Consider the following 12,578-nt stretch of genomic DNA (forward strand, 5'->3'; position numbering starts at 1 on the left):
CTCAGTTCCCAGCCCTCACTGAATACTAGAAAAAGATCAACTTGGCAGGAAATTAACAATAATATTAAAAATATTGTTGAAGGATGTTTATAGTTTGCTGTTTTATAGAAGCTCTTAAAATTAGTTTTTGTTCTTTAACTTTAGATTTGAGATACTTTTGTCTTGGTGAGGCAATAGGAAGGAAGGAAATGTAACTCAGAAATTAGTGACGAACAGGATTAATATAGCCTTTTCCAAAAAATCAAATAAACAGTATTTCAAGTAAATAGTTATCCCTCAACATATATTGGCCATCTTTTATCAAAATATTGACTCTACAATTGGGAAACATAAAGTTTGGTGAGATGCTGTCACATTTTGCCTGTGATTTCCTAGCAACTAGACTTTACACTAAGATACATAGGAAAGAATTTAAACTCCACTTATTGGGGACATATATAGTTCCCTTCTCCCCACCCCCTCCTCCCTCCCCCCTGCCAACGTTTCTTTGTGTAGAAAACAGAATTGTAAGTGTTCCATGTAATTGATTTATTTCTCTAATCTTCTTTCTCAAAGCCCACACAACAAAAGGTAAATAAGATCACTTAAGACAAAATCCCAAATACTGTGTTGCATAAGGATTTGGAGAATTGAATTAATGTGTTAAAGTTGTTTGCAACTTGGCAGAGCTCACTTTAGACACAGAATTCATACTGTTAAAAAGGCAGGATTTAAAGTGAATTACTCTTTCCATTGTCTTTACTAGTTAAGTGGACATATTGCAGGAAATAGTTTCCTTACTGAGATAATGATGCAGTGTGTGCCGTGGGACACTGGAGCATCTTGGAACAAATGTTTAGGTTGCTACTAATGTCCCCAGAAAGACTGTAGAGATCTAGAGATCTATCACCTCCTATGAGAGTGCTGCTGAGACCTTTGGCAGATAAATAGATATGTGAAAATAATGCCCATAGCCTGCAATGCCGCTGGAAACCTGAGCTGGCAAGCATTTCCAAATACTTGGGGTGAACATCTGACTCTGAGTGAGGATTAAAAATTCCGAAACCTCTTATTGCTGCTATTTTCCCAGTCACACTTTTCTAGACAACGACTGTCTTGTTGGATGTATAAGAAATGTTTTAAGTGGAACAATGTATAGCATTTTAAACATGACTCCATTCTGGACCACATGGAGAAGTTTGTGATTGTGGTAGTATCTGCTAGTCCATGCTGATTTTGAACTCCATGTAGCTGTCTGTCTGCCTTTCCATCTTGGCCTTTCCCAACAGAGTCCTCAGCCATTTCTGCCTCATTCAAAATTTGCCTCCCATATTAGGTGAGAAGGCTGTTTTCTTCTTGCTTTACTGTTCAGCACATTTTGGAGGCTCAGCAGATCTTTTGTAATAACAATAGGCCTTGGAAAGGGAGACTGTGCCTCAGAACTCCATGGGGCTGGAAGGGAACATCTGCAGTGAGTCAGCCCTGGCTCAGTCCTGTTCCAGGAGTCCTGTGTGGCTCCCTGAGCACCGTGGAAGAACAGGACAGCTGGCTCCTGCAGAACTGATGTGAGAGATCCCACTACAGTGCTGGGGTGGCTGAGATGGAGAGGTCATCAAAAAAAAAAAAGAGAGAACGATTGGAGTGTGGGAACTGTTTCAAAACCACAACCCACTCGTTTTTCCAACCTTCCATGGGATAGCTCAGCTACAAAAGTCAAAAGTGCAGAGAGTAACTATTGAATCTGAGTTTTCTTTATCTGTTCTTGAGGGTAGTTTCTGAAGGCTGGAGGCTCACGTGTTGTCTTTGCTGCCCAGCATGCCTGCTGCCTTCTTTATTGGATGTGTAAGGCATAATTTATAATGGACTGTTATCTGGCAATGTGAAGAGGCTGTTTTTACTTTTCTTTACTGAGAATGAAACGTAGTCCTGGAAAGTCAAGGGAGTGGCTGCTTTGGAAATTGCATTCTAATTAGAGGGTGCATTCTCAAGCTTCATAAATGAGATCCAAGCTGAGAACCGTTTCTAAGCTATTCCATGAACTTTAACCTTGACCTCTGTGGACCACCTGCTTGTGGCTCACACGGCATTGGCTCCTGTGCCACATGGAAGTTTGAGCTTTTCTGGTACTTCTAGAAGATATGTGGCAGGTGGCAGATGTGGGACTGTGATTTGAAAGCTTGCAATTCAAATCTGTTGCCCCTGAGTTGCTAACTTACTAGAGAAAATCCTTTCTGGAAGTAATAAATAAAAGAGAAGAAATCCATATGGAATGAAGCATTTCCAATAAATAGGCCACACAGAGTCTAGTGAGGGAATGTGCCTTGTGAATCTCTTTCTTATGAAATTTAAATGAAAAAAAAAAAGACAACTCTAGCCACTTACATTTGTTAAAAAGAATCTTAAATCAAATTAGCAAATAATTAAAAGCACAATAGAGGTTTTCTGAGGAAATTTTATAATTGGAAAGTTTCTACTTTATGTTTTTTTTTTAAGAGATCCTTTAAAATGCTTAAAAAGCATTTATATTCTGAGAAAATATTTTGGTATATAATTTAGTTTCTGGAATATATTTTAAATTTCAGACTTTATAACAATTTGTCTTTGTTTTTGAGAGCTCAGGCTGAGAATTCGGCTTTTCCTCTCGGAAGAGCGTGTTTGGTGTGGGGTATAGTTTGGAGCTCTACCTTTTACAGTGCTTTGTTTTAATAATCACCCTCTTCCTGACTTGATGAAATACACATTGCAGTGAAGTGACATGTCAGTTAATATTAATTTTTCTATTCAATCCATAATACACACAGATCCATAACAGGTAATGGGCAACAATGTATGCTTTAATTATCCTAAAAGAGGAATGATCTTGGGGTGATTTCTAAGGTAGGAAGGGGTGTGTGTGTGTGTGTATATGTAGATGCCCATGTGTGTGCATGTGTACATTTGTGTATACATGTGTATATGCACTTATATGTGAATATAAATGTACATACTTGTATTCTTCTACTGACAGGCAGGCAGCATGTGTAAGTAATGTTTTGGTTTAATTTAGGTCAAATTCTACTATCCTAGTTATTTCCTATGAAGAGCTTACATTTTTCTTTGTTCGTCTTTATAAAGTGCCTGAGGTCTGTATTGGAGATTTTTCTAGGTCTTTCTGAACATTCCTATTACTTAACTTTATCCATGGACATTGCTCTGTACACAAATGCCTCTAATTCTAAATGTCATTACTTAACTCCAGAAATTTTCCTCAGCTTCTCTTTTAAAATAAATTTCCCATTAAATTAAACTGTTTGGTTCAGCTAATTCTCTCCTTTGTGATTTTGTAGAATTCCCATGATCTGAAGCAAAGTTAGAATGCTCTACTTAAATGGTAATCCCCATTCTGTTTAACCCATTTATTCATTTTGAAGAGTTTTTCTGCTCTCATAATAGTAAGCACTTAATTGGCAGGAGAATGCAAGTCGCTCTCTAATTCACACTCACCAGCCCTACGGAGCTGTGCAGCAGCTCCTTGCCTTTCCACTCACCCTCCTACTTGAAGTCTTCCTCTTGGCATCATCCGAATCTCCTCTCCATATCAACAGGCTCTGCTGTTAGGAACTCTATTATTTCTTTTCTGAGCCTCTGCCAGCTTAGAGCTGATCACCCTTAATGAACACCATTCCATCACCCCAGGGGATTCTGCCTGTGTGTAAAACACCGCAAGAAAGGCAGGTACTCGGGCATACTGTCACATACTTAGAACACTTCTTATTTCCATGGTAAAGAGAGAGCATGAAGAGGTTTTGATTCAAGTGTGTTCTGCAGCTCTCTTGTTTGAATGCACATTTCAACAACTATTATTTGGCTTTCTTTAGAGTTCAGTTTATATGAAACTAAAAATTATCCTTCATTAATGTAGCACCTAGCAAGGACTGGTAGATGTAGCTTTTTAAAAGTTTTGTTGATACGCATGGGAAACCTGCCCTTTCCTAAACAGAAACAGAGGAGGAGTGGATTGGGGGGTGTGGGAACAGAGCGGGAGGGGGTTGAGGGAGGGGTTGGGAGGAGAGGAGGGAGGGGAAACTTTGGCCAGGATGTACAATAAATAAATAATTAAGCTTATTTAAAAGAATAAAAAATAATGCTCCTTAGCATTCCAGGCATTGCCTAGCACTTCGTGCTCTGTCGTGTCTTTGAGAAGTACTGGGCTCAAGTCATTCTGACTTTGGAGTTGCTCCTTGTCCCTCCCCCTCCATTCAGCTCTCAGCAGGCAAATTCTTTGTTTTTCACTATCCTGACCAAGTGTTTGCACCAATTATCACAGTTGCTTTTCTTATTTTCCTAGAGCAAAACATTTAATCAACTTTTACAAAATCAAGCTGGTGGTTTGGTTTCCAGGTTAGGTGTGTAGTGGTGATCATTTTTTTGATGTTCTACTATATTTCCTCTTCTGTTAATAGCAGTCATCTAGACTACTGTTCTAGAGCGGAGCTGAGGTTTTCTGACAATTCACTTTCATGGTGGGTTGTTCCATTTTCAACCTGGGTTCTTCCCTTGAATGGGAGCGAAATATTTTCTATCTTTTCTGTTGAACGTCTTAATATTAGGTGTGGGGAGGCCAGTAGAAATGAACTGCCAGGGACAGGGTCCTGATCCTGTGGTTGATAATCATGCTGAGTAGGTTATGTAACACCTGTAGACTCTAATTTTTCATTTCCCAAATGCAGCTGCTAGTACTGGGAGCCTCACTGTGTCATTTTGGATTAGATCAGAGAATATGTGTTCCACTTCAGGGTTAATTAGCACACAGCTAAGTGAGGAGCTGATGGTGTGAGTCATCAGTGTGCATCAGTTTTATCTGTCCTTGAACTGAGCTATGAAGTTTAAGATGGTTCTCTTATTCGTCATGATTCCATTGAGCTAAATGCTTGGAAGTGCTAAGGTACAAACAAGATACTAAGTTCTGAGAACCCTCATATCAATGGCCACAGTTGGCTGCACTCATTTGGTTATGGATTTTCATGTGTTATATAATGACGAGGTGTTTATAAACCATTACACAAAGTGTAAAAAAGATTGTGTTGCACTTATGGAAATAGATATTTGTGTATATGTCTCTTTATCTTTCCCCAAACCACATTATTTTTTCTTTTTCTAGACCAGTGGTTCTCAACCCGGGGGTCACAAGCCATTTGGGGGCTCAAGCCTTTCACTGGAGTCGAATATCAGATATCTTGCATATCAGATATTTACATTATAGTTCATAACAGTAGTAAAATTACAGTTATGAAGTCTCAACAAAATAATTTTATGGTTGGGGGTCAACACTGCATGGAGAACTGTATTAAAGGGTCTTAGAATTAGGAAGATTGAGAACCACTGATTTAGGTAATTCCAGAATAAGAACTCATGGTTGTTTCTGTGAAGACTGTCTGGCTATACTTTAAAGTTCCTTGTGTTATGCAAAATACAACAAATGCCATTGCTCTCATGCTGCTACTTTTGGTCTAATTTATTTATATATGATCCTCATCATATAGTAAGGCACTTGGCTTTTAATCCACATTATACTTTTTTTTGGGGGGGGGGTTAGGGAGACTTTATTTGACTCTGTTTCAGGTTAGAGTACAGCATTGTGGGGAAGCCAAGGTGGCAGGAAATTGGAGCAGCTGGCCACATATATAGTCAGGAGCAGACGACATGAATTAATGTCTGTGTCCTAGTTCTTCAATCACTTTCCCCACTCTTACACAACCCAAGATACCTTGCCTAGAGAATGATGCTGCCCTTAATGAGTAGGTCTTACCATCTCAATTAAAGTAATCAAGACAACCCCAATCCAGACTCATCTACAGGCCAACCTATTATAGACAATCTCTCATTGAGACTACCTTCCCAGGTGATTCTAGACTGTGTCAAGTTGTCAATCACAACTGACCATCACAGGGGTCTTGGTTATCAGAATGAAAAGAATGTGTGAAGATTCTTGTTACTAACATTGAATGTTCTCCTTGGATGTTGCTATGAATAAAGTTTGACATCAACCATGTGAGAAGGTGAAGTATAGCAACAAACTGGAAACCCTTTGGTTAAATCCAATTTGTGGTCGTGTTCTTTCTGCCTAATATACATTCTATTAAGAAATATAAAATTCTTGATTTTCCTTAAAAGTTAAAATTCTGCCAACCTCTCTAGTTTGACAGACACATAATACTTTGGTCAGTCAGAAGTTTTCAAGTTCTTACTGATGTTCCCAAAGTCTTTTGATCCTTTTGGCCCTAGATGAGGTTGAGCTGGAGGGCAGGTAAGGGATAAGGGCTTACCAAGGGCACTAGATTTAGTTCCTTCTCATTTGTAAATTTTTCAAGCCTCTAAGAGAACTGAGGCCTGGGAATTATCATAGAGATCATCTCAAAAATGTTAACCTCTGAAGAAATAAGTAACATTTAATTATCTAGACCACAGATGCTGTGGTCTAGATAATTTTAGTTCCCCAACCTCAAACTTCCTGGATCTGAACATTCTGAGAACTTGTACAGAAATTATTTAGGTTTTTTTTTTTTTTTTTTTTTTTTTTTTTTTTTTGTAGACTGTGTTTTTATATTAGACTTTTGCAATAAAATAAAACTTAGAAAACTGAGCAAAGAATGAATTATGACTGAGTTATAGTTTACTACTGGGTTATATTGGGGATTAAGTCGTGGTCAACACAGGTATGGCTTCTGCAGGTGAAAGTTATGGTCTTATGGAGAGGCAGACAGTTTCTCCTGGGATGATTGCTTGTATTAGCAGTGCCCCGGGAAAAGTGCAGGGCTACTGTATGTTCACATGGGAGAACCCCAAGTCCTCACGTGGGGAGGACATCAGAGAAAGCTTTCCAGAGGAAGCCATGTGTGTGATTCTACTGAAACTGAAGCAGGATGTCTCTCTCTCTTTCTTCCTCCCGCCCCCTGCTGTGTGTGCATGCATATGTGTGTGTGTGTGTGTGTGTGTGTGTGTGCGCGCACGTGCGCGTGTGTGTGTGTGTGTGTGTGTGTGTGTGTGTGTGTGTGTGTGTGAAGCCCAAAGCATAGGACATCTTTGGACCTAGAAATAAGAGAGGGAATGGTTGAATGGAGTTGAAGTGAAGTGTTTGATTCAGAGTGGAGAGAGATGAGAGAGAGGGAAAGAGTCTGTCGAGGGAAGGCTGACAATGTTGGAGTTGTGACCTGATCAGGTTTATGCCTTTTTAATATGGATTTATTTTGGACTGATTGTTTTTTAATACTTTGGAAAATAAATAGAAATGGGAAGGACTGAGGTCATAATAGACTAATGATAAGACTGCTGTGTTAAGCAAGACAAAAAAGCATAGTGTTTGGTCCAGATTATGTTGGGTAGGATTGTATGAAGGAAGAAGGAAGAAGTGGATTTCTCTCCTTTTCCCTCTCCCTCTCCCATCTCTCAATAGGGTTTCACTCTAGGCAAAACTGGTTTGGAATTCACTATGTAGCCCAGGCTAGCTTCAAACTGATGGCAACCCTCCTGTCTCAGCCTCTTGAGTTCTAAGATTGAAGATGGGAACCACTTGACATTATCGACTAGATTTATTTTGTGAGGTGCAATCAGCCAGATGGATGGGATGAAACCAGTGCTGGGAATGATGCCAAGGGTTTGGGTTTGAACAAAAGTCAGTTGTTATGCAAGGACAATGGGACTAAACATTTAAGGACCTGTCAGCAGAGTTTAAAGTGATGACCTGTGGGTACAGGGGAAAGAAGACATGAAGAGGTTCAACTAGAGGAACAAAGGCTAATAGTCCAGAAAGTCTTCTACTCTTGAAGAATCAAGAGAGGACTAGCTGTTGTAGAAGAATAGGAAATGGGGGAAGGTAAGGTTGAATATAATAGAAAATATGGATTTAAGCTGTGTAGGTGGAGCCATCTTAGCTGAGATCAGAGCCTGAGTATGGCCATGAAGATGAACAAATGAAATGGTCCATGTCAAACTCAGAGGGATAGCTTGAAAAAAGGCTTTGGAGGCTTTTTACAAATTGCCATGTTACCTAGTGGGGAAGCAGAGATACAGGTGTTTGTTCCTGGCAGCACACCCAGGAAAGGGCAAAGCTGGGCTTTAGCTGCCTGTAGATTCCATCTGGGTTCCCTATTGAATATTTCTGCAGCACTGCACATACTCAATAGATCATATCTGGTGTTTGCTGCTATGTGCTATATCTGCCTGTGTATAGACAGTAGCTTGGGATCCCCTAAAATACAGCCTCTGAAACGGTGGGAAATATACAGATCATTTACAGCGGTTGTCCTTCATTATCATAAGACTCTAAGGAGGTTTTTCCATCTAGTATAGTTAACACACAATTGGAAATGGAAAAATATATATATATATATATATATATATATATATATATATATATATATATATATATCATGATGAGTATTGCCTTCGTGATTTAGATATTTATGTCTACCTGTATCTGTATATATAACATTACAAATATATTTCCTTACTACAAGGTATGTGGTCACCGTTTTAGAGTAGTTCCCCTGGAGAGTACTGGGAAATTGATTGGAGACATATAGGTGAAGAGGGTGTCCACCTAATATTCTGTGTACTTTAGTTTGCATTTCTGCCTCCTTAAGTGAATTATCTTACTACATTAAACACAATGTAACTATATTTAAAGAAAGAAAGTACTTCCACATAGCAAAAATAGAGTAAACCAAGCTTCCTGAGACATCAGAGAGCCCACCCAAACATGTGCAGGCCAGTCTTAAGTTTGTAAGTAGGCAGGAAATTTAAATTCTTTCAGGGTCTTTGAAAGGCAGGAACTCTCACACAATTTGGGGGATGGAGAGCAAGTGCAAAACGGGGTGGGGTGGGGGAGGGGATGAGACTGACTCTTATTTAAAAAAAAAAAAAAAAAACTGAGTTCAAGAAAACAGAGGCAGAGCACTAAACCCAGAGTTGGACCGTTTTAAGAACTGGGCTTTCTGAAGATATCCACAGAGGTCAGAGGTCAGTAAAGCTGGGTGTAGATGGAGTGAGTGGTAGGCACGAAGGAGCAGCGATCTGGTTTTGCTAAGCGTGAAACACCACTGTATCCTAACTTTATAATTTGCTTCTCATTGAGTTCTTGCCATCGAAGGAGAAGGAGTTTTTCTGAGTTTAGTTAGAACACCGAGGAGAGCTGCTCTAGCGGAGGGAGCGAGGACTGTGATAGTCTCCGCACAGCCATGCTTCTCCACCTGCACCAGCCACAGCCTACAGCAGGGTGAGACTTGCTTTCAGTTCAGTCCACGGCTCAGAACAGATGGTGAGGGTGTAGAGAATGCGAGAGGTTGTGGAAACCTCTTTTAATCCCTTTCAGGAGCTCTGTTGCCTTTTTGCCCCAGCAGAGTGAAGAATCAATGCTATAACTTGTCCTCTTTCTTTCAACTAGTCCTCGGGAGTCAGTAGCAAATCTTTGCTACACAGTTCTCCGCTAAAAGCTGAACTCTTCCCAAGTTTCTTGGGTTCAGCAGCAAGATACACAAAAACCAGGGGGGCTCGCCTTTAAAGCACTCAAATGGTGCTGTTAGGGAGTGAAAATTACATTAAGTGAAACATAGACGGGAGCGGATACAGAAATGTGTTCTGCTTTGGAACATTATTTAATTAAATACATTTGCCATGGCTCTTGAGAACTTGTGAGAACTTGTCCTGGAAAATTTAAGAAATGGAGATTCCCACCATCTCGAATCATCATGAATAATTGATTCATGCCAGTGTAACCAGAAAATGGCCGTTCAGCTCATCTCTGGATGCTGCCTGCCATTCCTTGTCTGCAGCCCCACTTTGTGTCTTCGCAGGTTAGCCTCTCACCCTTCCTTGGACGTTATGGAGCTGCTGCCGTAGTCACAGAGAGGGGCGAGAGCAATAACACATCCCACTTTTTTATGAGGTGAAATCATTCTATAGATAATAATCTATTATTGGAAACTAAGGTCAATCAATTTTCCCCTATATTCAGGTTTTCAATACTTAAGCTAAGCTGGCTGATATTTGTTCAATTTCTTTTAAAGATTTATACTTTTTACTTACATTCATACAACTGACATGTTAAATAACCTGGCTAATTTTTAAATGCTTTAAGTTTTAAGGCTTCTGACCCAATGAAACAAAAATATGTATAATCGCTAAAAATATCCTTTTTAAAGATGACTTTTATAATATTGACTTTTCTCTAAGTTCTAAGTTTGTTTGAAATTATTAAAGACTGATTGAGTAAAATCTCATTTTTGCATGCTTTTAAATGTGATAACGGTTGTGTATCTAGGCCCTATACACTTAACGTGAGAGATTTCCAGGTAACAGTAGAAGCCAGATGGCCAAAGCTTAGAGAGTCAGAATGTGCTGTGACCATGACTCTTTTCTCAGTGTGCATACTGCTGGCCTAACCTGTAGGTCACATATGAACTCTTGACTAGCATCTTGACTTCTGAGTCATGACTCCACAGGGTTTGGCTGACCCGAGGCTTCTTTTAATGTCACTGAAATGACATAGATCTTCGCTTCTATGAGATGTTCACTTCTGCTTATCTTGCAAATGTGGACATAACTTGGTCTTTCTTAGCACCAAAATCTGTGCCACCAAATGTTATTTGGAAATCAGAAATTCATTCTCTTCTTTCTTCCAGAACTTGGCCTTAGAAGTAAATATGCCTTATCTGTTGTGTGTTTTTCTCCCTTCATTGTTCCTCTTCTCTTCTGTGGTTTTCATGCCCAGATGGAACTTGTGATATCTCATAGTACCCATAAATTCCCCAGCCCCATGCCACAGCTTCCAGACTCACACAGACACCACAGCGACCACCATGCCTTCAGTCTTCTCACATTGGTTTTCAGGGCTGTGATGACAGAAGAAGAGTATTATATCTTGGAAGAATTGGTTCTTGTAAAAAATATGCTCTCTATTTCAATCAATATACTCCTGCTTCTCAGTTCCCAGTTCCACTTTAGAACTATTCCAGCCCTTTTTCTTTCTAACACCTACTGTTCTTAAAGGACTCAGATTATGATGTTCATCACTGGGATACTTTAGGTTTTAGCTAAATACCCTACAGCTACTGGTATTCAAACCCATTTCTGGACCATATGGCTGATGGCTTAACCCATTTTGGTCTTTGTCCTACAAGGGTTGAAGAGTGACTACTCAAAGTTCTTTTGTGCTTGATGATCCTTTTCCAGTAGACTAATTTCCTTCCTTGTTCTTTTTGTAGTATTTGATGGGACACAAATCCTGAAGGACATTTCCTCCCTTTCTGCCTCTAGTTCTGCGGTGGTCTGCTTCTATTGTGAGCCTGGCTTTCCCTTGTCTCGGGTGCCTGTGAGTGCCTTAACTGATGTGAGGCTTTACATACCATGCCTTTTACATTGTCAGTTCTGAAGCCTTCCCAGATAGTCCCATGCTTCTTCACTCTGTGCTCTTTCCCTTTTTAGCCCTTACCACAATTGGTGACTTTGATCAAGTCCATGCCTACTGTCTCCTGGCTCTAAGTCATGGGAATTATCGCAATTCCAGAACCACAGGAACCTTCCAGGGAATGATTCTGGATGATTGAATCTAGAACTAAAACCAGTACTGCTTTTGATCTCACCACTTCCTTTCATGCACAGGTTCCTCCTTCGGGCTGGGCTTCCTTTGCATTTCTTCCGTATGTTCAGCTAGCCAGCACGGGACTGTGCCTTTTTCTCTCATCATGATAGGGCTTATCTGCCTCTATCCAGAAGAGCTCACTGGTTTTGACGTTGCAGTCTACTTGTGTGTGACACTCTTATCCACTGGGAGGCTGAGGATTCCTTAGAGCATAGTTGACATCTCAATGAATTGTGTTGTACAGGGCAGGGCCACGCTGAGTTTGTTTGATCACTTCTGTGTTGATTGCTGAATAAATGAAAGTTTTTTCTTGTTGTCAGAGAAAGGGGTAGGGAGGGATTCTATGGTGTTTAGGGTCCTCAAGAGCTCACCTTAAAACTATCAGGGTGAGGAAGGCAGTTTTTCTCAAGTGTTAAGTATTTCAAGCCCAAATTTTAGTCTTTGTCCTTAGTTGAAAGTTCCTGCTGCTTTACCATCATTACCCATGAATCTGTAGCCTGCCTTTGTGTTGGTTTGGAGGAAAAAGTTGGAACAATTGCGATATACTATACACCTTCCGTATGTCACATTTGTTTTAATAAATTCAAGACAATTTCTGGGTTTAACATAAACTTGTCATCTGAGAAAAGAAAGTGCTTTGGTTTTCAAAACTTAGAGCTTGGTCTTATTTCAAGGGAGAGATAAGAACCTTGGCTTGTGGTGTTCTTTTTTAAAATGACTTTCCATTTTCAGTAAGAGGAAATCATGGAAGGCTGAGGCTAAAGACACAGGTGGGACAGGGACGAGATTCGGTGGTCACATCCCTCTGTGGGGGGCAGTGGCTCCCACTCTTCCTGTTAGCTTAACAGACAGCTTTCCAGGTCCTTCCCAAACCAATTAACTTGGAATCCTGTGGGAGTGGAACTCAGGCATCCATGAGTTCCCAGGATAATTTCAACCTGCAGAGGTATGCACTTGAGCATGCTGCCCCAGAACAGATACA

At 40.1% G+C, this 12,578-nt stretch overlaps 1 protein-coding gene across 1 annotated transcript in view; it reads left to right on the forward strand.

Annotated features, from left to right (window-relative positions):
• Mdfic (MyoD family inhibitor domain containing) overlaps nucleotides 1–12,578 on the forward strand; it is a gene marked incomplete at its 5' end in the record, with an annotated part of 83,285 nt that overhangs the window by 21,413 nt on the left and 49,294 nt on the right. The window lies entirely within an intron of this gene.

Source organism: Peromyscus eremicus, chromosome 3 (genome assembly GCF_949786415.1).
Source record: "Peromyscus eremicus chromosome 3, PerEre_H2_v1, whole genome shotgun sequence".
NCBI classification, from domain to species: domain Eukaryota; kingdom Metazoa; phylum Chordata; class Mammalia; order Rodentia; family Cricetidae; genus Peromyscus; species Peromyscus eremicus.